Source organism: Bufo bufo, chromosome 8 (assembly GCF_905171765.1).
Source record: "Bufo bufo chromosome 8, aBufBuf1.1, whole genome shotgun sequence".
Classification (NCBI taxonomy): domain Eukaryota; kingdom Metazoa; phylum Chordata; class Amphibia; order Anura; family Bufonidae; genus Bufo; species Bufo bufo.
In genome coordinates this window covers 153457049-153469613 of record NC_053396.1, presented here as the reverse complement: position 1 = coordinate 153469613, position 12565 = coordinate 153457049, and positions in this window count along the sequence as shown.

Here is a 12565-nt window from a genome sequence, read left to right as displayed (position 1 = left end):
AACCAGCAGGGTAGTCAGACGAAGCCAGGATCAGGAACCAGCAGGGTAGTCAGACGAAGCCAGGATCAGGAACCAGAAGCAGCAGCAGTCTTAGAAGCATGTGAACACAAGAGGACCAAGCAAGGAACTGAAGCCACAGACCTCCTATATATATGAGCTAGGCATCCAGCTCCTCCCAGGGGAAGGAGGAGCCGCAGGGTGGAAGGCTACAAGAAACCCAGAAACCAAGATGGCCGCCAGCACATGTCAAACGAAGGAGAGCAGCAAGCAGGTAAGACCATGACAGTACCTCCCCCTCAAGGGCCCCTCCTCCGCGGAGCACAAAACGGTTTCTGAGGGAAGCGTGCGTGGAAGGCTCGGAGCAAGGCAGGAGCATGGACATCTGCGGAGGGAACCCAGGTACGCTCCTCTGGACCATAACCACGCCAATGGACCAAAAACTGCAACCGACCGCGGACCAGGCGTGAGTCCAGGATATTGCTCACCTCATATTCCTCACGATTGCCCACTTGGACCGGACGAGGCCGAGGAACCGAGGAAGTGAAACGATTACACACCAGTGGCTTCAACAGGGAGACATGAAACACGTTGGAGATCCGCATGCCAGGAGGAAGCGCAAGGGCATAGGCTACCGGGTTTACCCTGCGAAGCACTCGGAAGGGACCAACAAAGCGAGGCGCCAGCTTGGGAGTGGGCACTCGAAGGTTGAGGTTGCGGGTGGACAACCATACACGGTCTCCGACTGCGATCAGCCTGGAGTCTCTGGCGCTGCGCAGAGACCTCAAGGGACTTCTGGATCTGTACCCAAGAAGCACGTAGGACGGAAAGGTGATCCTCCACAGCCGGAATATCCTGGGGAGAGAATACCTCTGGTAACACGGCAGGTTGGAACCCATAATTGGCCATGAAGGGAGACGTCCCAGAGGAAGAGTTCACCGCCGTGTTCCTGGCAAACTCAGCCCAAGGCAGGAGGTCAACCCAATTGTCTTGGTGATCGGAGACATAGCAACGAAGGAATTGCTCCAAGGCCTGATTGGATCGTTCTGCGGCCCCATTGGACTGAGGGTGGTAGGCCGAGGAGAAGGAGAGATGAATCCCCAACTGGGAGCAAAAGGCGCGCCAGAACCTGGACACAAACTGACTCCCCCGATCCGACACAATCTCCTTAGGCAAACCGTGCAACCGGAAGACCTCCCTGGCAAAAATCGTGGCCAACTCTTGTGCAGAGGGTAACTTCTTGAGAGGAACACAGTGGCACATTTTGGAAAACCGATCCACAATCATGAGAATGACCGTATGGCCTCGGGATGCAGGGAGGTCCACAATGAAATCCATCCCCAGGTGTGACCATGGGCGCTCCCCGGTGGCTATGGGTTGCAGAAGGCCCAACGGAAGGTGCCGAGGGGACTTACTCTGGGCACAAACGGAGCATGCCGCTACATATGCGGCGATGTCGGAACGTAGGGAAGGCCACCAGAACAGACGTGAAACAGCCCAGGACAGCTGATTCTTTCCAGGATGCCCCGCGGTCTTGGAGTTATGGTAGGTTCGCAACAACCGAGTGCGCAACTCCTCAGGCACAAAACATCTGCCGTTGGGTCTCCCAGAGGGAGCACCAGATTGAGCCGCCAAAATCTGCTCACCCAGGGGAGAGGTCAGGCTGGTGCGAATGGCGGCCAGGATCTGATTCGGAGGTATGACCGAAGTCGGAATCGACTCCTCCCTGGACAGCTCGGAGTACTGCCGTGATAAGGCATCCGCCCTGATGTTCTTGGAACCGGGTAGGTAGGAGACCACGTAATTAAGACGTGACAAGAACAGAGCCCATCTGGCCTGACGTGGTGTCAATCTCTTGGCCTCAGAAAGGTAGGTCAGATTCTTGTGGTCCGTCAGGATGAGAACCGGAACCACCGAACCCTCGAGCAAGTGCCTCCATTCTTTAAGGGCCTGCACGATGGCCAATAACTCCCTGTCACCAATCTGATAGTTGCACTCCGCGGAAGACAGTTTCTGGGAGTAAAACCCACAAGGAAGCAGAGGACCCTCTGGTGTTCTACGCTGAGACAGAAGGGCGCCTACTCCCGTCTCAGACGCGTCCACCTCGAGGACAAAGGGCAACCCAGGGTTGGGATGCGACAGAATCGGAGCCGACACAAAGGCGGACTTTAGGGCCTCAAAAGCTCGGATGGCCTCGAGCGGCCAGACCTGGGAATTACTGCCCCTCCCTGGTCAGATCCGTGAGAGGCTTGGCCAGCATGGAAAAGTCCCTGATGAACTTCCGATAATAATTGGCGAAGCCCAAAAAGCGCTGCAGGGAACGAAGACCACTGGGCTGGGGCCACTGTAAGACAGCCGAAACCTTCTCAGGATCCATGGAGAACCCCTCAGCGGAAATGATGTAACCTAAGAAGGTTACCTGGGATCGGTGAAATTCGCATTTCTCAAGCCTACCGAACAGCTTGTTCTCTCGTAACCGTTGCAACACTCGTCTGACATCCAGAATGTGGGCCTCCATGGATTCAGAATATACCAAGATGTCATCCAAATAGACTACCACACACTGCTGCAACAGGTCACGGAAAACATCGTTGATGAATTCCTGAAAGACTGCGGGCGCATTGCACAACCCAAAGGGCATAACCAAGGATTCGTAATGACCGGTCCTGGTGTTAAACGCGGTCTTCCACTCATCGCCCGCCTTGATCCTTACCAGGTTATATGCCGCCCTCAGGTCGAGTTTGGTAAAGACCGTGGCCCCTTTAAGGCGATCGAACAGCTCGGAAATCAAGGGTATCGGGTAAGCGTTCTTGATCGTGATGCGATTGAGACCCCTGTAATCGATGCAAGGCCTCAACTCACCGCCCTTCTTTTTCACAAAGAAAAATCCAGCCCCTGCCGGGGACGAAGATTTGCGAATGTGTCCGCGTGAAAGCGCCTCCCTCACGTACTCCTCCATGGCCTCATTCTCCGCTACCGACAGTGGATAGACTTTGCCACGAGGAGGAACGGCACCAGATTGTAACTCTTTGGCACAATCGTATGGGCGGTGCGGAGGTAGGGCAACCGCGCGCACCTTATCGAATACATCCCGGTACTCCTCGTATTCAGGAGGCAACAGAGAGTCCGATGAAGTACACAGCAACTTGACAGACCCATGGATGCAACTAGCCCCACACTGCGGTGACCACGAGAGGATCTCGACCGATCTCCAATCGAAAGTCGGATTATGCTTCTGGAGCCAGGGGTACCCCAAGACCACCGAGTAGTGTGGAGACGAAATAACCTGGAGGCAGACCGACTCTCTGTGAACGGCACCAATGGCTATCCCCACTGGAAGGGTCTCATCAGTCACGTGTGGCGGCAGAAGGGGTCTGCCGTCTATCGCCTCAAGAGCCAGTGGGGAACCTCGAGCCTGCAGAGGAATGGAATTGGCGGCAGCGAACACACTATCAATGAACAAACCACCAGCACCAGAGTCCACCAACGCCTGGGTCGTCACCGAGCCCCCGACCCAGGAGAGGACAACAGTGATCAGTGGTTTGTCAACACGGGAAACCGGGGACGAGGAGACTCCACCCAAGATCTGCCCCCGACAGGATCTCAGGGTACGAGCGTTTCCCGGACGGTTCGGACATGCCAACCGAAAATGCCCACCGAGACCACAGTACATGCATCGGCCCTCGCGTCTCCGGAGTGCCCTCTCCCCCTCGGACAGGCGAGCAAACCCCAGCTGCATGGGTTCACCCCCAGACAAGTCATCCCCAGGAGGCGTGGGAGGAGAGGGAGGCACGGGTGGGACAGCAAACGTAGGCACCAATCTGTTAGAAGACCTCCGCAGGTTCTCCTTAAAGGAAGGTCTCTCCCTGAGTCTGGTGTCAATCAAAATCAGGAAAGAAATAAGAGACTCGAGCTCAACTGGTAGGTCCTTAGCTGCAACCTCGTCCTTCAAGGCATCCGAGAGACCATGAGAGAAAGCAGCGACCAGAGCCTCATTATTCCAGCCCACCTCTGCTGCCAGGGTACGAAACTCAATGGCGTATTCAGCTACGGATCGTGAACCCTGTCTGATGGACATAAGGAGCTTCGCAGCAGAGGCAGCACGAGCCGGCACATCGAATACCTTCCGAAGAGAAGCAACAAAACCGGAAAACTCGGCAACCACCGGATTGTTGTTCTCCCATAAAGGGCTGGCCCAGGCCAAGGCCTTGTCCGAGAGCAGCGAGATCAAGAAGCCCACCTTTGATCTCTCAGTGGGAAAGGCATGTGGCAGCAACTCGAAATAAATGCCCACCTGGTTAAGGAAACCTCGGCACTGAGTTGGCTCTCCCCCAAAGCGCTGTGGAAGAGGGGCAGAACCGGTCATACCCCGAAACACCGCAGGCGCAACAACAGGTGTCGGGGTAGACTCTGGCGCAACAACCGGAGCGGCAGTAGGAGCGAGCCCAGGAGCGACAACCGACCCATCGGCAACAGGAGCGAAATGAGCCGTGCGTTCAAGCAGGGTTTGCAACGCCACAGCGAACCGACCCAAAAGGGGATCCTGCTGATCAAGTCTGGCAACCAGCGTGGGTAGCGAGGATGGCCCTGTACCGTCAGAATTCATGGCTTGGTCCTAATGTCACGGAACCATGAACCAGACGTACAACAAGAGATAAGTGAAAATAGGAAGGCTTTATTGAAAATAAAGCTGTAAAGCAAAAGTCCAAACGGATGGTGAAACCGAGCAGAGTCTTTGCGAAGCCAGAGGTCAGGAACCAGAAGGGTAGTCAGACGAAGCCAGGATCAGGAACCAGCAGGGTAGTCAGACGAAGCCAGGATCAGGAACCAGCAGGGTAGTCAGACGAAGCCAGGATCAGGAACCAGAAGCAGCAGCAGTCTTAGAAGCATGTGAACACAAGAGGACCAAGCAAGGAACTGAAGCCACAGACCTCCTATATATATGAGCTAGGCATCCAGCTCCTCCCAGGGGAAGGAGGAGCCGCAGGGTGGAAGGCTACAAGAAACCCAGAAACCAAGATGGCCGCCAGCACATGTCAAACGAAGGAGAGCAGCAAGCAGGTAAGACCATGACACTGCCATCATTCACTGAGACTCTACACACGATCCTGGCCAGGGGTGAATCGTCACAGGTGTTTTATGCTTATCCTGCTGACAACCCCCCAGTGAAGTAAGTGCCTCACTGGATGTTTTCTCATCCAATTTATTCCTTGTTTTTAACCTGTGTGTTTAACCTTTGCTTTCAACCTTCTGCATAAACCGCAAGCAGGAACCTAACTTTTACTTCACCTGCCTATCGGTCTCAAATTAACTTTATACACAATTTTATTAATTATTTTATTTTTTTGGTTATTTCTGACTTAATTTTGCCCTCCACTGTATAATATGCTAGTACTATACCACCAGGATACCACATTCTTGACCTATTTTTAGCTCTATTTTTTACTTGGTTTGGCGCCTTTTGTACGTTCCCCCATCACCCTTGTTTTTTGATCCCCCTCCCTTGTGTTTTCAAATTCTGAATGAAGCTAGGACAGCCACTGATGTTTCTTCATTAGAGACAGATTTCATGCGTCCACATTTTGGCAAATCCAACACTGAACCAGTTTCACGAAACTTAGCAAGCAGTTTGCTAACTGTAGCATGGAAGATGGGTGGTCTCGTAGGGTGTCTTGCATTGAAATCTGCTGCAATGACCCGGTTACTGCGTTCACCAGACATCAACACAATTTCTATCCGCTCCTCACGTGTTAACCTCGGCGACATGTCAATGGCTGTAAACAAAGAGAAACTTGTAAATAACTCATGAAAGAATAAAGTTACGTTAAACCAAGCACATCATTGTTTTTCGTGTGAAATTCCCAATAAGTTTGATGTGTCACATGACCCTCTTCCTATTGAAAAAACAAAAATTGGATTCAAAATAGCCGACTTCAAAATGACCGCTATGGTCACCACCCATCTTGAAAAGTTTCCCCCCTCACATATACTAATGTGCCACAAACAGGAAGTTAATATCACCAACCATTCCCATTTTATTAAGGTGTATCCATATAAATGGCCCACCCTGTAGAACAATTCCAACCAATCCAACTTCTACCTACTGCAACATTTTGTCAATAGGCATTTATTCACAAAACAAATCATCTCCTAACATATAATCACATGTAAACTAATTCATATTCTCACAGTTGGGCTTTGCAATGTGTTGGCAAAGACAATTACAAAATTTTAGGATAAAGTGAAAATTTAAGAAGTTAAATTTTGAGGTTTTAGAAATTTATGACCATAAACTGTTGTGATAAAAAAGATTGGAAATGAGCAATGTGGAGACAACAACAAAGAAGACAATTCCTTGGCAAGACAAAGTCCAGCTGAGGCATAAACAACATGTTAGCCAAGAAATGTGTAATCACTGCTGGACTTGACATAAAAAGAATCTAATAATCACATGGATCTCCAAAGCCCATGCATTACAATATTTTAGACATTTCCTTTCATATTTCTGTGATGGTTTTTAGCCTCGATCTTTTGTTCCAAATTTTAATCAAAGCTGGAAATGTGTTAAATGATGTTTGGACAGCAGGGCAAATCCCTAACAAAAAAAACTGAAAAATGCTTGAAACATCTTATATTTGTGTATAAAAAGTAGCATCAAACTGGTTACATGTGCTTATTGACTTCAATATACAAAACCAAATGCTTTCATTACCCAACCTGTCTATGTAGTTAACGTAGTGTTTGATTGAAAAATACTGTAGTGCCTATTGGAAAGCAAAGTAACAGTGGAAGAATGTAATCAGTCATCCACAAATGTTTGGTGCTTAGAAGACCTCAATTGCTCTCTGGCCAAAAGAACAATATAATAGTAACGCATTAAAAAGATGACTTTAAAATAGTCAACTAGGGGAAAAAACCTAATCAGAGAAACTAACATCAAATTATATTGTGAAGTCTGCCGAATGGCTGGTGGTAGTCATTTTCAATTCCCATAGTATGAAGTTAATTTAATTAAAAATAACACAACATAAAACAATATTTAAGGCTTATTTAAAAACTCTGTTATAATCCATATAGATATGAATGGGTTGGATAAAGATTGTAATTTGTGCGATAAATCTAACACCTGGAGATTGACATAGATCAATGGCGCGGCTTCCTAAGCGCCATATAATGTTAGGTTTAATAATAAATAGAACTGTGAAATTAGGCCACCAAATGTAAGATCATTGCTGTAAGAATTAATCAAATTTTTGTAGACTTAAAGCTTAATTATTATTCAGATTCAAGATTGAGCCTGTATGAGCCGCTGTTACTAAACTGTGCTGTATCAACATGGCATACGGATAGAATTTCCTTGTCAACTCTACTGACATTTTCATGCAGCAAGCTTGTCTTACTGTCAGCTATTTGCATCATGGGTGAAGATTAGTATCTCCTGAGAATGTGATCTGCATGGCAGAACAGAATTTAACATTCAACAACATAATGCACCTCCTAGAAAGTCCTGTGCAATTCTCTGCAAGTATTATATACACAGTATACACACAGAAAATAATATTTTTACACCTTGCATATATAAAAATGAATTTCAAAGAGAGCATCTACTATGGCAATGCAATATTATTAATTTTATTTTATAGATGCATAATAGCGTTTTGAATTCACTGAGGCTTTCTAATGCGTAACTTGAAGCTTCTGGACCCCAATGTAAAATCTGTATCATTGCCCCCAACATTTGTGTTATTTATGGAGCAGTGGAACATTTTGTGTTCAAGGAAGGGGTGCAGCCACAATTTCTGTATGTCCTATGGTTACATTCTTGAGTACCTATTATACATGTAGATGATGGAAATAAAAAAATTATTTGTGGTCACACTTTATGGTCACTGAGTGTAGGTGAATTTTCTTTTCCAAGGATTCCATAAGTTCTTAGAAAAGTTTTTTTGCTATGACACTTTTTTCAGGTGTCACAGTTAACCATTTCCTCATTTTTTAAATAAAAAAATATATTAAAGTAATAAAGCTTGAATAAACACATAATACAAAGTTTAATTACTAAAAGAGAATTTTTTAAAAAAAGACACTTTTATAATGTCAACTAGATGTACAGTACTGTGCACAAGTATTAGGCAGGTATGAAAAAAATGCTGCAATGTAAGAATGCTTTAAAAAATGAAAATTAAATGTATTCTGCAGCAGGACAAGGACCCAAAACATACATCCAATGTCATTAAGAACTATCTTCAGTGTAGAGAAGAAGAAGAAGAAGAAGAAGAAGAAGAAGAAGGAGTCCTGGAGGTGATGATATGGCCACACAGAGCCCTGAACTCAACATTATTATTAAGTAAGTCTAGGATTACATGAAGAAATAAAAAGATTTGAGCAAGCGTACATCCAAATAAGATCTGTGGTTAGTTCTCCAAGATGTTTGGAACATCCTCCCTGCCAAGTTCCTTCAAAAAATGTGTGCAAGTGTACCTAGAAGAATTTATGCTGTTTTGAAGACAAAGGGCATTCGCACAAAATATTGATTTCATTTAGATTTCTCTGTTCATTCGCTTTGCATTTTATTAATTGATAAAAATATACTATTAACACGTCTATTTTTTAAAGCATTCTTAATTTGCAACATTTTTCTCACACCTGCCTAAAACGATTGCACAGTACTGTATAATAGTCAAATTGATTTAAATGTGGTAACTATTTTCTGAAAGACTATAGGAGATTGCATTAAGACCAGCATTTCTTATGTCAGTCTTAATAACAAACTGTTCTGGTGTACAATGTGCCAGAAATATTAATTATTATGCCAGTCTTAATAATAAACCGTTCTGGCGTACCATGTGCCAGAAACATAAATTTTTATTAATAATTCTGGCATATCTTGGGCACTTCCTTGCACCAGAAAATCAAATCTATGCCAATGTTTTCAACACTGATACTAGTTTTGGAAGTTTTACCTGCTGTATAAATTACTAAACAATGCCCTAAAGTTCATTGAAGACTTTATTTCACTTGTTGAGCAATCAAAATGCAGTTAGCCCTATAAAATTGAAATTTGAAAAACTATGGGACTGAAGTGGTCACTACAAAATTTGCCACACTCAAAAATAATTCTGAACAATATGAAATGTTGAGACATTTTGTTTACATATTTTTATTGCTTTTTGGCTTCATTTTAAAATTTTTGGTGACTTGCCTTGATACACAGTTCTTTTTTATATTTTTAATTAATGTAGCCTATTAGAACCCAGTAGTGTTACATTGTCCGCTCTGCTGATGGGGACAGAAGAAGTTCATACATACAGTAGTTTGATGTTCAACTCTACTGAGACATCTTTTTCATTTGCTTTAACTTCTACCTTAAAATCACAGGCATATTATAATCTTCTCATCACCACGGTAGAGAGTCATTACCTACCATAGATTAGCATAATCAAAGTGTCCTTGAAGGACAATTCAAGTCACAATTCTCTTTTCAATAAACTGCCCTTACAATCTGCAGTCATATTGTTAAATGTAAATGTTGAAAAACATGCCTCCATACTTATTTGCATATTGCATATCATGCTCAGGAGACTATGCTCCTTCCCAGGTGAGCGTATTTCCTTGAAACACAGTATGAAATACTGTATATTTGACATGCAAAATTATTTTCAGTTTGACATAAATAATATTGGTATAAAATGAAAACTAAAGTGAAACTCATCCTGTTCTAAAATATTATTAGATCTAATAAGGTGAAAATTACCTAATTACTGATGAACAACTGTTTAGCCTGATTTACCTTACTTGAAGAAGCCTATAATACAATGACTTATACCACAACCCTCATTCTTACAATAAATAAACCTTGTTCTTTTCACCTTTACCTTTGGTTTTGAAGTAGGAAATGCTTACATATATTTAAAGATTTACTAGAGGTGTTTAAAAAAAAATAAAATGGGCAGCCAGATCTGTGAATTCAGCCTTGGTCTGGGTCTGCTCTCTTAAATGTAGATGCCCAATGGCATAGGTAGGTTTAGCATAGGAGCTGCCCGACTGAGACCACCTTGACACTGATAGACGGGCACAAGTGTGTTTTGATCAAAATATATTGGCTGAGAGTCTCAGATTCTATCATACCAGAATGACTGCTTAGTCCATATATAATGTTTGAATCTATTGTGTTAGTGCAATTTTTTCCATGATTTTATTCCTTGTTGCCATGTACCGTACATCCGCATATTAAGTTATCATATCGTGCAGGATGTTTTTATCCATCTTTTTCTGTAAATTTTGTTTAATTTATAGTATACACTTGAAGGAGTGGCACCTTCAAGTGTGAAGGTGCTTCTTTTTTATCTTGGGAGTAGCATTTTTGTGCACTTTTTGTCCCACCTATCCTTCAGGTGAACGCTGAATAAGATTTGTTTTTCCACCGAAATAAGTCACAAAACATTTTACTGCATATAACGGAGCACGGAGATGGAGAGGGTCTTCAGTTCCCCCCCGACAGTAGCTCCTGGGAAGGTCATGGAGCATCCCGGGCATCCAGCATCTATTTGCCCCGCTGAAGGATAATTTTGAAAGTGTGTAAAAGCCACATGGGACCCCCACGCTGCAGATTTATCATGGAGACATCATGGAGATTTTACCGCATATAACCGCAGAGCTGACCACTAAATAAATTTTGTTTTTCGACCGAAATACGTCAATAAAGATTTTACCACAAATATTACTGCAGCGCTGAACGCTGAATGTAAAGGGGGAATATTATTCACCAATATTTATGCAAATATCAATAATTAATATTCATAAATGGGAGGAGCCATCTATTGATGACTCCGCCCATTTATACCTTTATATAATAATATTACAATACTTTCACTATACTTTACCTTACGCTAATCACTAAGCTAGCTGCATGCGCCTTACTAACACTAAGCACGCAATACACTAACAATACAGTATTATAAATACAGCACTAAACTACACTACACAGTTCCCAAGTTCCACCCACAAACTAACTATACAATACACATACACACACGTATTAGCAGCCCACCCCACCTGTCTCTATTTACTATCCCTATGGGATACGACGAGGGTTAACGGTGGTCTTACAGGGGTGTAAGTAAACCACAAATAATGGGGTAAGGTACCGTGACAATGGAGGGGTAATCGGGGCAAGGGTATATCAGGGGCACAGGCACAGGATCAGGGAGATCAGGGCAGGGGTTTGGGGGACCAGGGTGCCCAGTACCAGGGACACATACAAGGCAAGGGTTAATGCCTTGCAAGTATAAGGGGATTCAGCAATGCAGGGGGTTAATACCCTACAAGTGTACAGTGAGGCCCAGGGGTTATTCAGGGGAGTAGGGGTTTGGATAACCAGGGGGGGGGGAAATAGGGGTTAACCAGGGGGGGGTTACTTACAACAATACAAGTCTAATTATATGCTAAATCTATATATATTTATAGATCAATCGTTATAAATATATATACATATAGACGCACACACCACAATACAAACCTCACTACACTAGACAATTCCCAATTCCACCCCACACTCTAGCTGTACAATACACATACATACATTCCTTAGCAGCACACACTTAGCTACTACTGGGGTATGCAGGCAGATTACAGGGCAGCTACAGGGGTATGAGTTGGTGGCAGGGAAGGGGTGAATCAGGGCAGGTGTATTAGGGGTCTGGAGGGAAAGGGGTACTCAGCCATTCTCAGGGCCATGTGGCCTCTCTTCCTTCAGGGTGCAGCTCCCATGTGTCTCTCATTGCAGTCCAGGAATCCAAGACAAAGCACCTCTGCCCTGCTTGGGGCTTTATAGCCCAAAAGCAGCCCCCCTCCTCCTTCCTCAGGGATGTGACATCATAGTGTCACTGTGACGTATGCCTTCCCTCAGAACAGCCAGTTGGCCCCCTGAGGCTAGCAGCACCACACGCCCAGCCATGTCCCAAACATAAGTAACTAGGCTGATAAAATCAACAAAAGGCCTCAGATCAATTGATTTCTTAGCCTTTGAAGTCACCAGCCATCTGGAGACATATCCACCCCACTGCAGGAACTGGCTAAACGCTGTCCCTATGGGGGGCATTTAAGTATATATATGTAAATAGATACTTGGGGCGCATCTATATACACATATATACTCATTATACTCATTATAAACCTGGGGCATACATGGGCAGTTATAGGCCCATATATATATATATATATATATATATATATATACCTGGGGGAGAGCCATGGCAGATACACATATATAGATGTATGCACTGCATACACACATCCCTATATATATATATATATATATATATATATACACATGAGAGGGACAGGAAATATATACTAACTATAAGGGGACACATATAAGGGGGGCACAGATCAACCAGGGACCACATATTTCCCACAGGGCCCAACATGAGCCCCTGTGGGCCACTAAGGGCAGATGTGCATAGATGCTGGGCACATCCGCGCACATCATCCTATGAAGTGACCATTAATGCATGTATATATATCATACATGCATGCACGTGTTTGCATGCATATATGTATATATATG